The sequence below is a fragment of the Vulpes vulpes genome, chromosome 8, assembly GCF_048418805.1.
Source record: "Vulpes vulpes isolate BD-2025 chromosome 8, VulVul3, whole genome shotgun sequence".
Classification (NCBI taxonomy): Eukaryota; Metazoa; Chordata; class Mammalia; order Carnivora; family Canidae; genus Vulpes; species Vulpes vulpes.
This window is the reverse complement of record NC_132787.1, coordinates 92,436,383-92,449,983: the sequence shown is the minus strand read 5'-3', so window position 1 is coordinate 92,449,983 and position 13,601 is coordinate 92,436,383. Positions and strand designations below refer to the sequence as shown.

Genomic DNA, 13,601 nt, shown 5'->3' with positions numbered 1-13,601 from the left:
CCTCCCCTTCCTACCATCAATTATCTACCACCCCCTCCCCCATAGGAAGATGCACCTAGGTGTGCACTCAACCCCATCCTCTTCTGGAATCAGCGGTGGCAGCACTACTGAAACCCCAGATTTGCTCACAGAGAAGCCTCAGGCCTCCTTGAAATTCAGGCATGGATGACTGATCTGGACCATGGTGCTCGCATGGGTGACCCAAAGACCCCTCTGCAGGGGTGATACGGCCCCTCGCCACAACCAGGTACAGGTGGCAGAGGGCGGGAGGACCCTTCTGAGGAAAGGTGAAGTCACCTGCACAGCAAGCAGCAGCGGGTGGCTGCTTCGCGCCACCCCCCCCCCAGGTCTAGAAGGGAGTCGTGCCTGATGCCACCCTCGTCACTCCCCCACAGCCCCTTTGTCTCTCTTCTCAACCCCTCTACAGTGAGTTCCTGAACATCATTCTTCCCCCACAACTTCCCCCAGCTTGTCAGATGCTGCTGCTGACGGCTGCTAAGCGCCCCCAACCCACTAGGTGCAGGAGAACACGCACCCAGCAGGGTTTTGGCAGGCGGAGGAGGAGGAAGGGGGCCTCCATCGGGACGAGGCCAGCAGGGGTGGGGGAAGGAGGAAGGGGGTGGGTTAGCAGCAGGAGGCATGAGGAAAGGGGAAGAAGTGGCAGAGACGGTGGCTGGGTGGGGGAGGGGCCTCATTAGAATAGTCTGCCTAGGGCAGTGTGGGAATGCCTTTTTTCCACGCTCACTCCCACCCTCCTCCCCAGGCAAACAATGGGAGAAAGAAGGGTTAACTCAGGGCTTTGGCATTTGGGCTAAAGGCTCCTACCCCCAGTTCACAAGGTCCTACTCCAGAGAGGCCCAGAGATTGGGCAGGACCAAGGAAGACACCACACCACCCCCTCCCACTACTGCGGCTCAAGGAAGCCACTTCGTCTGGAGTTTATCCAGCCTGGAAAGCCACTGGTAACTCCACTCTAGTAGAGGCAAGGCCTCCCTGACCAGTCCCATCGTCCTGGGCAGCTGTCCCGCCTCCACCTTCCTCTGCGACTCGGGCTGCTTCCCGTTCCAAAGGTCAGAGGTCTGGGCGCCCATGCGGACTCCCCGCTGGTGCAGTGGATCCCAGGCTGTCCCGGGCACCTCTCCCATCACAGGCTGTCGTCAGGCTGCCCCCCCCCCCCGCCCCCGCCCCGCGACACCCGCTGATGTGCCACTGCCCCTGTCAGGGTCACAGCATTCCCTCCCACCCAGCGCCACTTCTCTCTGCTGGTCTGCCTGGTCGCTCCGAGGGACACGCGGGAGAGGAAACTGTCCCTCTCCCAAGAGGCCACAAGGCTGGCACGGCCCGAGGACAGCATGGTCCACCAGCCAGGAGCACTGGTCAGCAAGGAAATGCCAACGAGCCATCAGCCAGTTAGCTCACCAGAGGCGCTGCTTGCAGCCCAACTCCTGGTGGCCCAGCTCCCCTGGGCCAGGGCCTGCCCCCCAGCCTTCAGGGACTCCTGCCCCAGGTTCACACGCTGGGGCTGCTCTTCTGGCCCCTGCAGGGCCAGGTCCCACCTGAGCGCAGGGAGGAGTGGGGGCTTGGGGCTCCAGAGGCGGGAGTGGGTGGGACGGCACTAACTCAGCATCTCCAGAACTCGGGCAGGCAGAGCGGCCAGCTCCTGCGGGCCAGGGAGGCATACTTTGACTCTTCTCAAATCCAGAGGGCTGCAGCGGCCCAGAGATCCTCCCACCGGCCCCTGCCGCCTCCCCGCCCCCAGCCTCCCCAGGGCTCCGTCCAGGAACCTACCCATAAGGCCAGGTGCAGCCCCTCTGTGGTCCGGCTCAGGTGTGAGCCCCGGCCCTGAAGCTCTGTAAGTAGCTGCCCGTCTGGGGGGAGGGGAAGGGGGCGATGGGGCTGGGGGCGGAGGGGGCCAGGGAGAGGGGGAGGGGGGAGGCGGGGGGGAGGGCTTGAACATTTTCTTTGTCTAGAACTCCAGGTCACGTGGGCCCCGCTGGAGTGCCTGGTTGGCTGCGGGCGGGCCGGGGGAGGGGGCCGGCTCTCAGACGCTGGCAGTGGGCCAGCCCCTCTCTGCCGTCCGAGGGGCGCGGGCCGCCGCCGGGGCCTGGGGGCGCGGCTGGGCCTCCGCCCGTTCCCAGGACCCCGCCCAGGCCGGGCCGGAGGCGGCGCCGCCCCCTCCTCCGGGCCGGCCCGCCCGCCCCCTCCGCCCAGACTCTGCGCGAGCTCCGAGGGGCGCCGTGGGGCGAGGCGGGGAGCCCGCGGAGGTAGGGAAGGGGACCGGGGGGGAAGGGGCTGCTCTGCAGCGGCGGAGGTAAGCCGGGAGCGCGGAGCGGGCCAGGAGCGCCGGCCAAAGGAGAGAGGAGGTTGCGGACAGCCTGGGAGAGCCAGGAGAAAGTTGTTAAAAGTCAGTCTTCTCGGAAGCACAACCAAAAAAAAAAAAAAAAAAAAGAAAGAAAACAAGAAAAAGCTTACAGATGAGCGTAGAGGCCCAGGAAGCTGTAGGGAAAACTCAAAGCACACAGAGGCGGACAGAAGACGCCTGCAGAAATTGGGAGCGCTCCAGAACAAGAAGTGCTGGGGAGAGGGCTCTCCTCTTCATACTACAGGTGGATAGAGAGGGGTCCCTTAAAAGCGTGCCTTGAGTTCAGGCTTTGGAAAACCTCTTCCTGGCCAAGTCCCTGGGTCCCCTAGGTCACTCAGGATCTGCGTTGAATGTCCCATTTTTCTGTGTGTCAGGTGGTGGGGGGGAAGGCACACTCTTAAGTTAGAAGGACTGCAGTTTCTCGTTCCTGGGCACAATCATCTGCAGCTCAAGAAGACCACATTCCTCTCCTGGAACCTCCAGGTAGGGCCTCCACCAATTCAAGCTCCCTCCTCCCAGCAGAGGCCCCTCCCCTCAAGGAGACACATACGTTCTCTCACATACATGCGGGCACACACACACACACACACACACACAGTCTCCACCCACATCAGATAAAGCAGCAGACCCTCCTGGCCCTGCCAATCAAAGAGTTGACAGATTCAACTAGACTTGGAGAGATAGTAAAAGGTCATTGAAAAACATTTGTGAAGATAACTGTACCACAAATACCAAGCCCCATGGACCTGGTTGGCTTGAAAGCCAACAAAAAAGTGGCCAGTATGAATGATAAATGAGGTTAAGGAGGGCAGTGCAGAGCAAAGATGAATCAGATCTGGAATGAGGTAAGATAGGAAGGAAATAAGAGATGGAAGACTGAGGTGAGAGAAAATCCTTGCCCACCTCCACCTGCCACATCCCACTACAACTAAGGCTAAAGGGTGCAAAGAGGTCAATGGATACAATCTATAGCAGTGAAGACTAACCGCAGACTCTGAGAATACCAGATGGATTGGATATTTTGGAAAGATCAGCCTGGTTTCAATGTGCACAGTAAATTGGAAGGAAGAGCAGAGAAACTGAAGGTAATTGCTCTGGGCAGCAGAGGGCTGTTGAGCCAATAGCACTTTTAGGAAGGTCTGGACTTGGGTTCTGGTTCCATTACCATGACCTTGAAGGAGTCACTTAACCCCAAGAAGTCAGTTTTCTCCTTTGCAAAACAGAAGTGATAACATCTGCCCTCCCAGGCTCTGGAATACCAGCATCTCTTAAAGAGATGATGCCCCAGGTGCCTGGCTTCCAGCCACAGTCAGCTGGGAACATACCAGCTGGCACCGATGATGATGATGCTGGTAGAATGAGGTCAAGAGCTGTGCTGTGAAGGACAGCCCTCCCATCCCTCCTGGGGCTCAGCATCCTTCTGAGAGCCATCAGAGCAAGCAAGCCCTGAAGAGGGAGAAGGACACCACATCAGAGGACTTTCTCCATATAATACTTGGGGAGTTCAAACTTCCCTCTCCCCACCCCAACTGAGTCCCAGAACTCATACAGCCAGCAGAAGGAGCCATTCCACAAAACACAAGCTCTTCTGCTCAAACTATCTTTCAACCCAATCAAGGTATCTGGTACAATTTTTCAGAAGAGCCCCATGCAGAGATGAGAAGCCCTGAATTTGTGCCTCTTGCCTGCTCTCACCCTTTGAGGAATGCAATAGCACTTCCTTCACTTCATCTCTCACTGATGTCTCCTCAGCATTCAAGGCCTGTACACGAGGCCACTTTAGGATACCCCCCCCCACCCCCAAAGCCCGGCCTCCTCTCAAAATGAAGTTTCTGATCTGGCTTGGCTGGATCTTTTTAAAGACATTCTGTCTCCTTTCTGACCTCTCCTTTTCCATTACTACGTGGCCATAACACCTTAGACTCTATACTCTTTGGTCTTGAGACTCCTTCAGACGGTGCTAATGATGCCTATGCGTGCAGCCAGAACTCAAGGTGTCAGAATGGAGCAAGGCCATCAGTTTCACTTTCTCTTGGCCCACTTATAGTCTTTCCCTCCAGCTGCCAAATTTCCTTATTCTCATCTTCTAAAATTAAGCTCAAATTTTACCTCTTCCACACAGCTCCCAATTTAAGCAAAAGAAAGCCCAAACTCAAAGTTGTCCTATTGCCAACCTCGGGCACCATCCCTCTATCTGTAGCTATGTGGACAGGAAAGGTTCCCTTCCCTTCATGAGTCACTCAGAGAGTCATGTCTTCTTCATCCTCAGTGGACAGAGACAGGCCCCAAACAGAAGAGACCTCAGATTTAGGACAAGGGGTGACTTTAGCAAAATGTCAGGAAAAAGCCAAGGCAGGTTTCAAGGATCCTCAGGTCATGTATGTCCTTGACCTTCCAAAGCAACCCTCCTGGTGTTTACTGAGCTAGGTCTTTTTTTTTTTTTTAAGTTTATTTATTTTTTAAGTAATTTCTACATCTATTTTTTTAATTTTTTTAATATTTTATTATTTATTCATGAGAGAGAGAGGGGCAGAGACAAGGCAGAGGGAGAAGCAGGCTCCATGCAGGGAGCCCGACGTGGAACTCGATCCCGGGACCCCAGGATCACACCCTGGGCCAAAGGCAGGCATTAAACCGCTAAGCCACCCAGGGATCCCCTAATTTCTACATCTAACGTGAGACTTGAACTTACGACCCTGAGATCAATCCAACTGAGCCAGCCAGGCACCCCGAGATAGGTCTTTTGATTGTGATAAAGATAGTCAACCCGAAATAGGAGGGTTATGTAAAACGAGCCAGGTTCTTAGAAACGTGATAGAAGTACATTGAAAGGGGGGAACTCCTGGATGAAAAAAAGAGCTGGTGGATGTCAAGAGCCTAAAAGAAGTGTTGGAGAGGAAGTATCCAGGATGCCCAAAAGAGAGAGTGACCTGAAAGAAAGGGCACATTTCCTGTATGACAGGCAGAGAGCAGGGATTTAGCCTCTTTTAAGGACACCTGACTCTTTACCCTGACCCTGGATTCATCAAGGAAACTTCTAATCTTAATTACATTTTTCCAGTGACTCTGATACCCATAAGTTGCCAGAAGGCAAGAGGACAAGTATTAGGATCTGTGTAGCAAGGACAGGTCCTGTTATAAATCGGTAAGTTTAACAACCTGGTGTACGTCGCTCTCCTGTGTTTCCGAAGAACATGATCACAGTAAGTGTGGTTAATCTGACTTTCCAGCTCAAAGAACTGAGATGAGGCACTACTAGGCCATGAGCACCCCCGTTCCCACCTCGTGCCAAGAGCAGTAAGTCCCACATGTCAAGGTGGGAATGCCATATCTGCTGGGCTGATATTAACTCAAAGTTCAGTGTTCTTTGGTCTGCATTGACATGAAATCCAGTGCTGGAAGGGGGGGTGTTATGTGACTTCTATCAAACAGGATATTTAACTACTTGAGTCCCTTTACTCAAAACCAGAGAAGCTATGATCCCTATGAAGCCACCTGCAAAGCCCCACATCGAGGAGTCACGGCATATATTTATTACCACATAAGCTTTCCCAGCCATCCCAAGGCCAAGGAGGCTTCATCCCCGCAAAAGGCCATGAGATCAAAATGGATGTCTCTTCTGATCCTTCCCTTCTCCTGCCTACAGCTCTAAAGCCTTTGTGCTGTGCAATAGACTCTGACTACCTGCTGATTACAGGCAACACTCTGCGTGGCATTCAAGGCCCCCACGATCTACACAGCACTTACATCACGAAGCCCACGCTCTGCCCACCCACTTGCTATTCCCAAAATATGCCCTTTCCCTGCCTCTGTGCCTTTGCTCATGCTGTTCCTTGCTCCTCCCCTGCAACTCCCACCAGCCCCAATCCTATCTATCCTTCCAGGCCTGGTCCACCTCCACCAAGAAAGTTTCTTTAGACCCAAACTGTCCAACAGGGTAACCACTCACAGCATGTGCTATTTCAATTAATTAAAATGAACTAAAAGTTCAGTTCCTCAGTTGCTCTGGCCACCTTCCAAGTATCCAGGAGCCCCATGTGGCTGGGGGCTACTGTCCTGGATGGCACAGATCTTTAAAACATTTTGATCACTGCAGAAAGTTCTGTGGGACAGTGCTGCTCTGGCCCCTCCCTCTCTCCTACCCCCACAGAAAAATGACCCTGCCCCTCCTCCACCTCACTCCCATAGCACCTTGTAATCCTCTCTCTTAGCACCTGCCAATATTTGCCCACTAAGGCAATTGTGTACTCATCTTTCTCCTCCACAGGATTAAAAATTCCTAGAGGGCAGGGCCTGGACCTTAGCTTCCTATGGAAGCAGTGTGGACTGGAGCTCCTTGCACGCTGTAGAGGATTTAAACAGTGTTTGTGGAACGGAATTCAACATTGTCTCGGGAGCCTCATCTGGAATCCACTGCCCAAGTTCCCAATTGGGGACAGATATTTTCCAGAGCAAAATTCTAATAGGTGCTAAGAGGTCCAAGCCTAGGGCCCCCCCAGAGAGGCCAGGAATCTTTGTTTGCCTATTCCCCTGCAATCCATATGGAGGTTGCAAGCAAATGACCAGGACTGGGCTGCTGGCAGTGAAGCTAAAAATAGCCACGGAGCCAACAGCAAGGAGTTAGCAGGACTTGTTGCTAGGGAGACCAGTCGCAGAGAGAGCAACTAAGCAGGAGAGAGTGTCAGACCTGCACCTGGAGAGCAGAGGCCATAGTTGGGGGGGTGGGGAGCTTGAAGTTGACAGGGGTCCAAGGCTCCCACCTAGAGATGGTCTGTCTTCTGGCAGCTCCTGACTAATGCTCTAAGTGGGGCAAATGTTCCCCCTGTCCCTCAGTAACCCATCTCCATGGAAACCACCATTACTGGGGTGAAGTACCAGCCCCTGGAAGGGAGGCCTCTGCCTAGAGCTGGTTGTTATGGCAACATTACCCCCCCTTCCTGTCATTCTCTGTCTCTGGGCTTCTCCTGTGGGGGAAAGGTGGGGGCCTGGTCTTGGCTTAGCCAGCGTGACCAGGAAACACCCGCTTCCTGACAGGAGTAACCTGCAAGGGGCTCTTCAGAAGCTCCTGGGAACCCAGCAAGGCTGGTCAGTCCTCAGCACAGGGCAGAGCTTCCTTTTCTCCCTGCAAGGGCCCCGTGGATCTTCTGGCCAGGAGAGTCCCAAAGTCGGTTGGGTTTAATTGTATTAGGATCACCCAAGGAGATTTTCAAAAATATAGATTTCTGGGCCCTGAGGAGATCAGCAAGCTTGGGGCAAGGCCTGGGGAATCTGTTCAAAAACCTCCCTAGGTAATGCTGATGCTTGCCAGGTGTGGAAACCACTAAAGGCCCTGGCTGTCCTGGTTACAAATGAGGAAACTGAAACCCACCCAAAGGGTCAGAGCCACTAACTGAAGAGGAAGCGGTCTGGAGAGAGGAAGGGGTAGGCAGAAGAAGATGCAGAGGTGAGCTTCTCCAGTGCACGTGTCTGAGGTGAGGCCGCTCCCCTCCTGTTCCCCTTCAAGCCAGAACACGCTCTATCTGCTGATCCTCGATTGTGATTTAGAACTGAGCCTCTCGACAAGCCATCCCCTGTAGCACAAAGCAGAGGTAATGGGGCTGGACAGTCTGGTTCCCAGAGTGCACAGCATGGTGGCAGTCCAGGCAGATGATCTGGGCTGAAAGAAACTATCCTCCTTCGGAAGCAAACCAAAAGGGTCACCATGGCAACCTGCAGTGTGCTGGCCTGGTTGGGCTCTGGGCCATCTTCCCAAACTTGGGCCTGAGGTGCGGCGTTCAGCAAACGCCGGGGGGCTGGGACACCCCATCCCCCTCGCCAGTCTAAAAGCCCACAGCAGAGATGTGCTGTACTCCCCAGGGAGCCGACAGCCAAGCCTGCCTGGAAGGCACCCGGACAGGACCCCAGAATCCAGGAGCTTGGCAGTCCTGAGCCACCTGCAGTAGCTGGGGGGAGGGGAGTGGACACTGTGGAGGTGGGGGAGACTGGCCTCCACCCTTCTGTTACTCAGCCTAATTGTGTGCCCAAGACCCACCGCACATGGAACCACAGCCCTCATCCAAGACAGCATGCAATTAGATGGTAAATTATGTGGTGGGGATGCTGTCTCCGTGTGCTGAAGGAAATCAGAGACCAAGATCAGTAAGGGCAGGAACGGGAGCGGGAGCGTGACAGGGGCTGAGCTAGGAGTGAGCACAACCTCCCAGGGTTTTCAGACAAGAGAGGCCAGATCTTTAGGGGTGTCTGCAGTTGCCTGGGCTCCCCAGCAGATGGAGGGCAGGGGTGTGAGGCATAAGCACAACTGGAGGGAGGAGGAGCCCTGGCGCCCGCTGCACAATCCACACACTCAGATGTACTCTTCTGAACTGGGGAGCGATAGAGGGTCAAGGAGGCACCTCCTGACTGACCCCTCATCTCATTTCTCCCTACCACGACCCCAAGCAGCCTTCACTCCTCCCAACCTTGTCGACCCCAAGCAGCCTTCACTCCTCCCAACCTTGTCGTTGTCTCCAGTCACTGCTGCACTTCCCTGATGCTGTGTGCCTGGAAGCCCCAACTCACCAGAGCAGCCTTGAGGCTCCTGGACCTCACTGCACCCATCTGCTTTCTCCTTCCCTACCGCTCCAGGTCTGCTCCAAAGCACCCATCTGCCTTCTCCTTCCCTACAGCTCCAGGTCTGCTCCAAAAGGGGAAGGCTTCCCTGCAAGGCCAGCTCTCTCCTCCGGATCACTTTCATCCCCTAGATCAGAGCCCTGGGTGTGCAGGGCTCTACCTCAGAGAGAATAGAGGGCGGGGTCTGGGCAGGGAGCAGGGGTACAGGTGGCAATGTTGCTGTCCCCATGGCCTTGGCCACGTCAACACAAGGAGTGGGATGTGAGGTCTCGGCCTGAGCAGAGGATCACAGCTGATGCCAGGACTAGCTTCAGTAGGTGCCTAGCTTCTCTGGCTCCTGGTTTCTGATCAGTCTGATGGGACCACCAATGTCTGCTGAATATTACAGGGAGGACCGAAGGAAGGCAGGAAGGTGCACCATTTGAGAAGTGGAAAGAACCCTATGTCCAGGTGGCCTGAGCACTTGTCGATGTTGTCACTTAGCTTTAGAAACCTGAACCTAAAGAGAAGTGTGAGGGGTCAAAAAGAACCTGGTAAACCCAAACAGACTGCCTTCCCCTCCCCCACCCCTGCTCCAGGCCTGGGGGTCAAAGGGAGGGGCCTCAGGGACCACCATTCAGATTCAGGCATGCAGACCCTCTCAAGTTTCAGAGTCCTAAGAGAAGCCCCAGGAGGAGCCCGGCAGACTAGCATTGCGGTAAACTACTGCTGAAAACAGCAGGAACGCCTACCATCTCCATCCCAAAGGGAAAATTTGAATTCCTGTACCAAGTCCTTTCCGGTCTTCTCCCCCCCACCCCATGTTTGGAAACAGTTCCTTAGCTCCGCCTCAGACTCGCACTTCTTTCCTCGCTCAGTTATTCCCAGATCAGAGAGTCTCACCCAGGCTGTACATTAGAAATCACCTGGAGTGCTTCAGAAACTCCGTGGGCCAGGGCCCATCACTAAATTCCAAATGTAATGAATCCCGAGGAGGGGCCCAGGCAGGGCCGGTTAAAGCAAGACGGAATTCCCAGGTGATTCTAAAGTGCACAGAGACACACCCCGCCCCCCACCCCCCACCCCGCCCCAACGATGTGCGTGATACAATAGATGCATCTTTTGGGAAATCACTTCCGTACCAAGTTTGGTTTACTCTGAATCATCCAAAGCTTGGTGGTTCTCAAACTTCTAATAAGCCACAGAATCATCTGGGAAGCTAGCTAGAAAACCAGCTTTCTCAGGAACCACGCTAGAGATTCTGCTTCCATAGGTTCCAAAAGGGGCCTAGGAATGTGCCTTTTGAATGCACTGCCCAGAAGCTTCGATGCAGTATTATTACACCAACCTGCCCTTTAAGACACACTGAATTCTAATGGCATTTTCGTTATTTATGGAGCAAGCCCAACTCATTTCTGGTTTTTGTTTACTCCACAAAGTTGCCCTTTAAACAGCATCTAGATACAAATACACAGGACATTGAGCTGTCTCATCCCTATTTTTCTTCAATCCATCTGAGTTGGAAGTGAAAAATTAAAATATTTATACTGCCCACCATTTACTGACTACAGAGGAACAGGGGAAGAGTCATAAGGCATCTGTAAAGACTTGTAATTTAAAAAATGGCAAGTTGGAAGAAAACTGGTAAAAATCACACACACACACTCATGCGCACATGGCACCGTACCAGGAGAGAGTATAAACTGAGAGGTGGAAGGCCAGGAGGGCCAGACACTTCACGGAGATCAGAGATTAGAAAGGGCTCCATAGTCTGGTGAGGAAAGGGCTGGAATGGTTCTCTAATAGGTTCCAGAACTCCTTTGGTTCCGGAATTCCTCATGGTCCCAGGTGCCAGCTGCTCCCAGAAGCTCCAAGTCCTTCCCCCTCCCTATCCTGGTCCTGTCATGCGGGTTGTTCTCCATCCTTTGGGGCTCCCCCTCACACCTCTGCAGCATGCACTTGTCCTCACAACCCTGACCCGCAGTCTGGTTCCAGAGCCACCTTTTGAGCTGCCTGCTACACCTCTCCTGGTGCACAGACACCCTGCTGGCTTCTCAAAAGCAGCCTGTCTAATGCCTGACACAAAGGTCTGCCTCCCTCCTAAGAGAATACTTTCAGGACCTTGGGGTAGGCAGAGAATTCTTAGAGATACACACATCCACATCCATACTGAGAAAAGGAAAAAAATGGATAAATTGGACTTTATTAAAATTAAAAGCTCCTGCTCATACCAAAATACATCCTTAAGGAAATGAAAAGCCCACGCCACCTTCCGGTCCCAAACCTGCTCTTCCTCCAGGATCCTCTAGCTCAGATAATGACCACCATCCCCAGCCCCCAGATCCAAAGCAGGTTTCTCCCTGCCCTCCAACTGGAGACAATTCTATTGTGTCTGCCTCCTGTTACCTGGACCCACAGTCAAAGCCAGATGGAATGCCCTCCTAACTCGTCCTCCTTCTCCACTTTTCTGCTCTGGACTCCCTTGCAACGTTGCTGGGCTTATCTTCCTTAAGCCCATTTCTCCCTCCCCTGCACAGTGAAGCCTAAACTTCTCACCATGACAGGAAGGCCTTTGCTGATCTGACCATCTTCCTTTGCACTTTTATCTCTTCTTATGCTTCCTCCCTGATTCACACACCCTAGTTGCCAGAGCTCTCACTGTTCCCTCAACAACCCAGAAGCTTCATGCCTCCTCTTTGTCCAGTGGTTCTTTCCCCGAAATAACCTTCCTTACGTATCCCTACTAGAATTCTCAAAGGATGCCTCTGCCAGAAAGCTTCCTGGGAATCCCCTAGAAGTTCTCTCGCCATCTTTTGTGCTCACCGGACTCCTGGTACCCAGAGCACAGAACAAGCCCCACACTCTGCCTGTCCCCAAGGTCACGGTGAATATTCCAGCCTCCTCCACTGGCCATATGTGCCTCTGGGGCAGGAGCTGTGCACCTGCAGCACCACCACCGCAGTACTGTGTGTGTTCAGTGATGACTGAATTCAAGTCCATTAACTCCTTCATCTCCTTCCTGGAGTCACACGGTCCAGCCAACCTCCCCATGCTTCAGCATCCCTGGGGCCTCGTGGACAAATGGTCTGGTCTTTCCAGCAAAGCAGAGAGAACATCACCATTATACCTTCTCCATTGTCTGCCTCATAGAAAGTGCTACGAGAATGCTTCTCACAGTTGAGCCAAATATGCAAGCCATCTTGAGGTGCTCCAGACTCCAAACTCCCAGAGGATTTCTCGGCACTCAATACCCCTCCCCACCATCCCTGTCAGGGAGACTCCTGGTTCCAGTGGAAGGCCTGTGTGCTGTCTATTCTTTGGCAAGCCCACCCCAGGGTCCCCAGACAGGGCTGGTTAGTTGCTCCCATGGCCCTTTTGCTCATATTTCTAAAATGGCCATACTGGGTTGGAGCATGAGATATTATTCCCTTACCTGCCTACCTCTCTGAGGGCCGGGGGGGGGTGGGGGGATCCCAGGATAGGATTCTGGCTTTCCTTCAAATCTGTTTCCTTAGTGTCTAGAAAATGCTGGAATGCGGTAGATACCTAAATAAATAAGATACCTATCTTAAAGCCTAAGCACACAGTATTTGCTCAGTTAAGGTTCGACAAGTCTTTGAAATAATGAAGGATTATGTGATTAATGAAAAGAAAAGTAGCAATAATAAGGGAGCAGATCTTGGGAGATGGCCACCAAAGCCAGAAGCTGGAAAGTGAATTCCCAAGCTAAGGAAATGCCCCAGGAAGACGGGAGCAAGTGTCAACCTCTGTGGGGGGGTGGGGGGGTAGCACTTTGCCACCTCTCCTTTTTAGCCTCTTCCTGGCCTGGGCCTAGTGTCTGAAGATGAGCACCACGGTCAGCCTTTCTGATCTGGGCATATAACACCAGCAGAGGAAAGAGGGATGGTAGAGAAGAGGAAAGGAAAGCTAGCCTCTAGCACCAAACACGTAAATGTTACGGAAGTCTTGATATGGATCCTTATCCGGATACTTTATATGTATGCTTCTCAAAGAGGCATGCATGTAAGGTCTGAGAATGTACTCAAATATTTAATTTGGAAGTCATGTACAAGGTACTATAGGAGACAAAGGTGCTACAGAGCATGACTCCAGCTCTCCTCCCGGCAAATGATAAACTTCTGGGATCTCTGGAGTCAGCTATGTCTATCTGTCACATTACAAAGAAGGAAGCTAACATACAGAGAGAAGGACCTTCTCGAAATGGATCAGGGGCAGAGGCTGAGCCCAGACACCAGGCCTCCTGAATCTCGCTCCAACTTTCTTTAAGCCAGTCTCACAATATCAAATGTACAGTTATGAGAAAACGGCAATTTTTGAGCCCTGAAGGCCTCAGGACCAAATAAGTAGAGTGGGGGACCCATCCCGATGGCTGAAAAGGACCTAAACCTGGCAAAGGTGAGTGGCCAGCAGTGGACGGACAGCCCAGGAGGTGGCGAGAGGAGGTGGCGGGGCAGGGGGTGGGGGGCAGCTCTAGCCCTCTTTTAACCCCATACTTTAGTTTGAGGAGAAGCCATGACTGCAAACCAGGAAGATACTGTTGCAGGTGAGTCATCTGGGTGCAAAACAGAAGTAGCATGAGATCAGTTCTGCCCCTGGGAACGCTCTACAAGCACATCCGTGTGGCGCTTAC

The 13,601-nt window shown here is 53.2% G+C and overlaps 1 protein-coding gene across 8 annotated transcripts in view; it reads right to left on the bottom strand.

Annotated features, from left to right (window-relative positions):
* Positions 1–13,601, bottom strand: part of DNMT3A (DNA methyltransferase 3 alpha) — a 104,277-nt gene that overhangs the window by 20,858 nt on the left and 69,818 nt on the right. The window contains exon 1 of one of the 8 annotated variants that reach the window (XM_072767509.1): positions 1,789–2,219. The exons of the other annotated variants lie outside the window; for them this stretch is intronic. The gene's annotated coding sequence lies outside the window, so the exon portion shown is untranslated. Of the gene's footprint in view, positions 1–1,788; positions 2,220–13,601 lie in introns of those variants that run through there. 8 annotated transcript variants of the gene reach the window in all.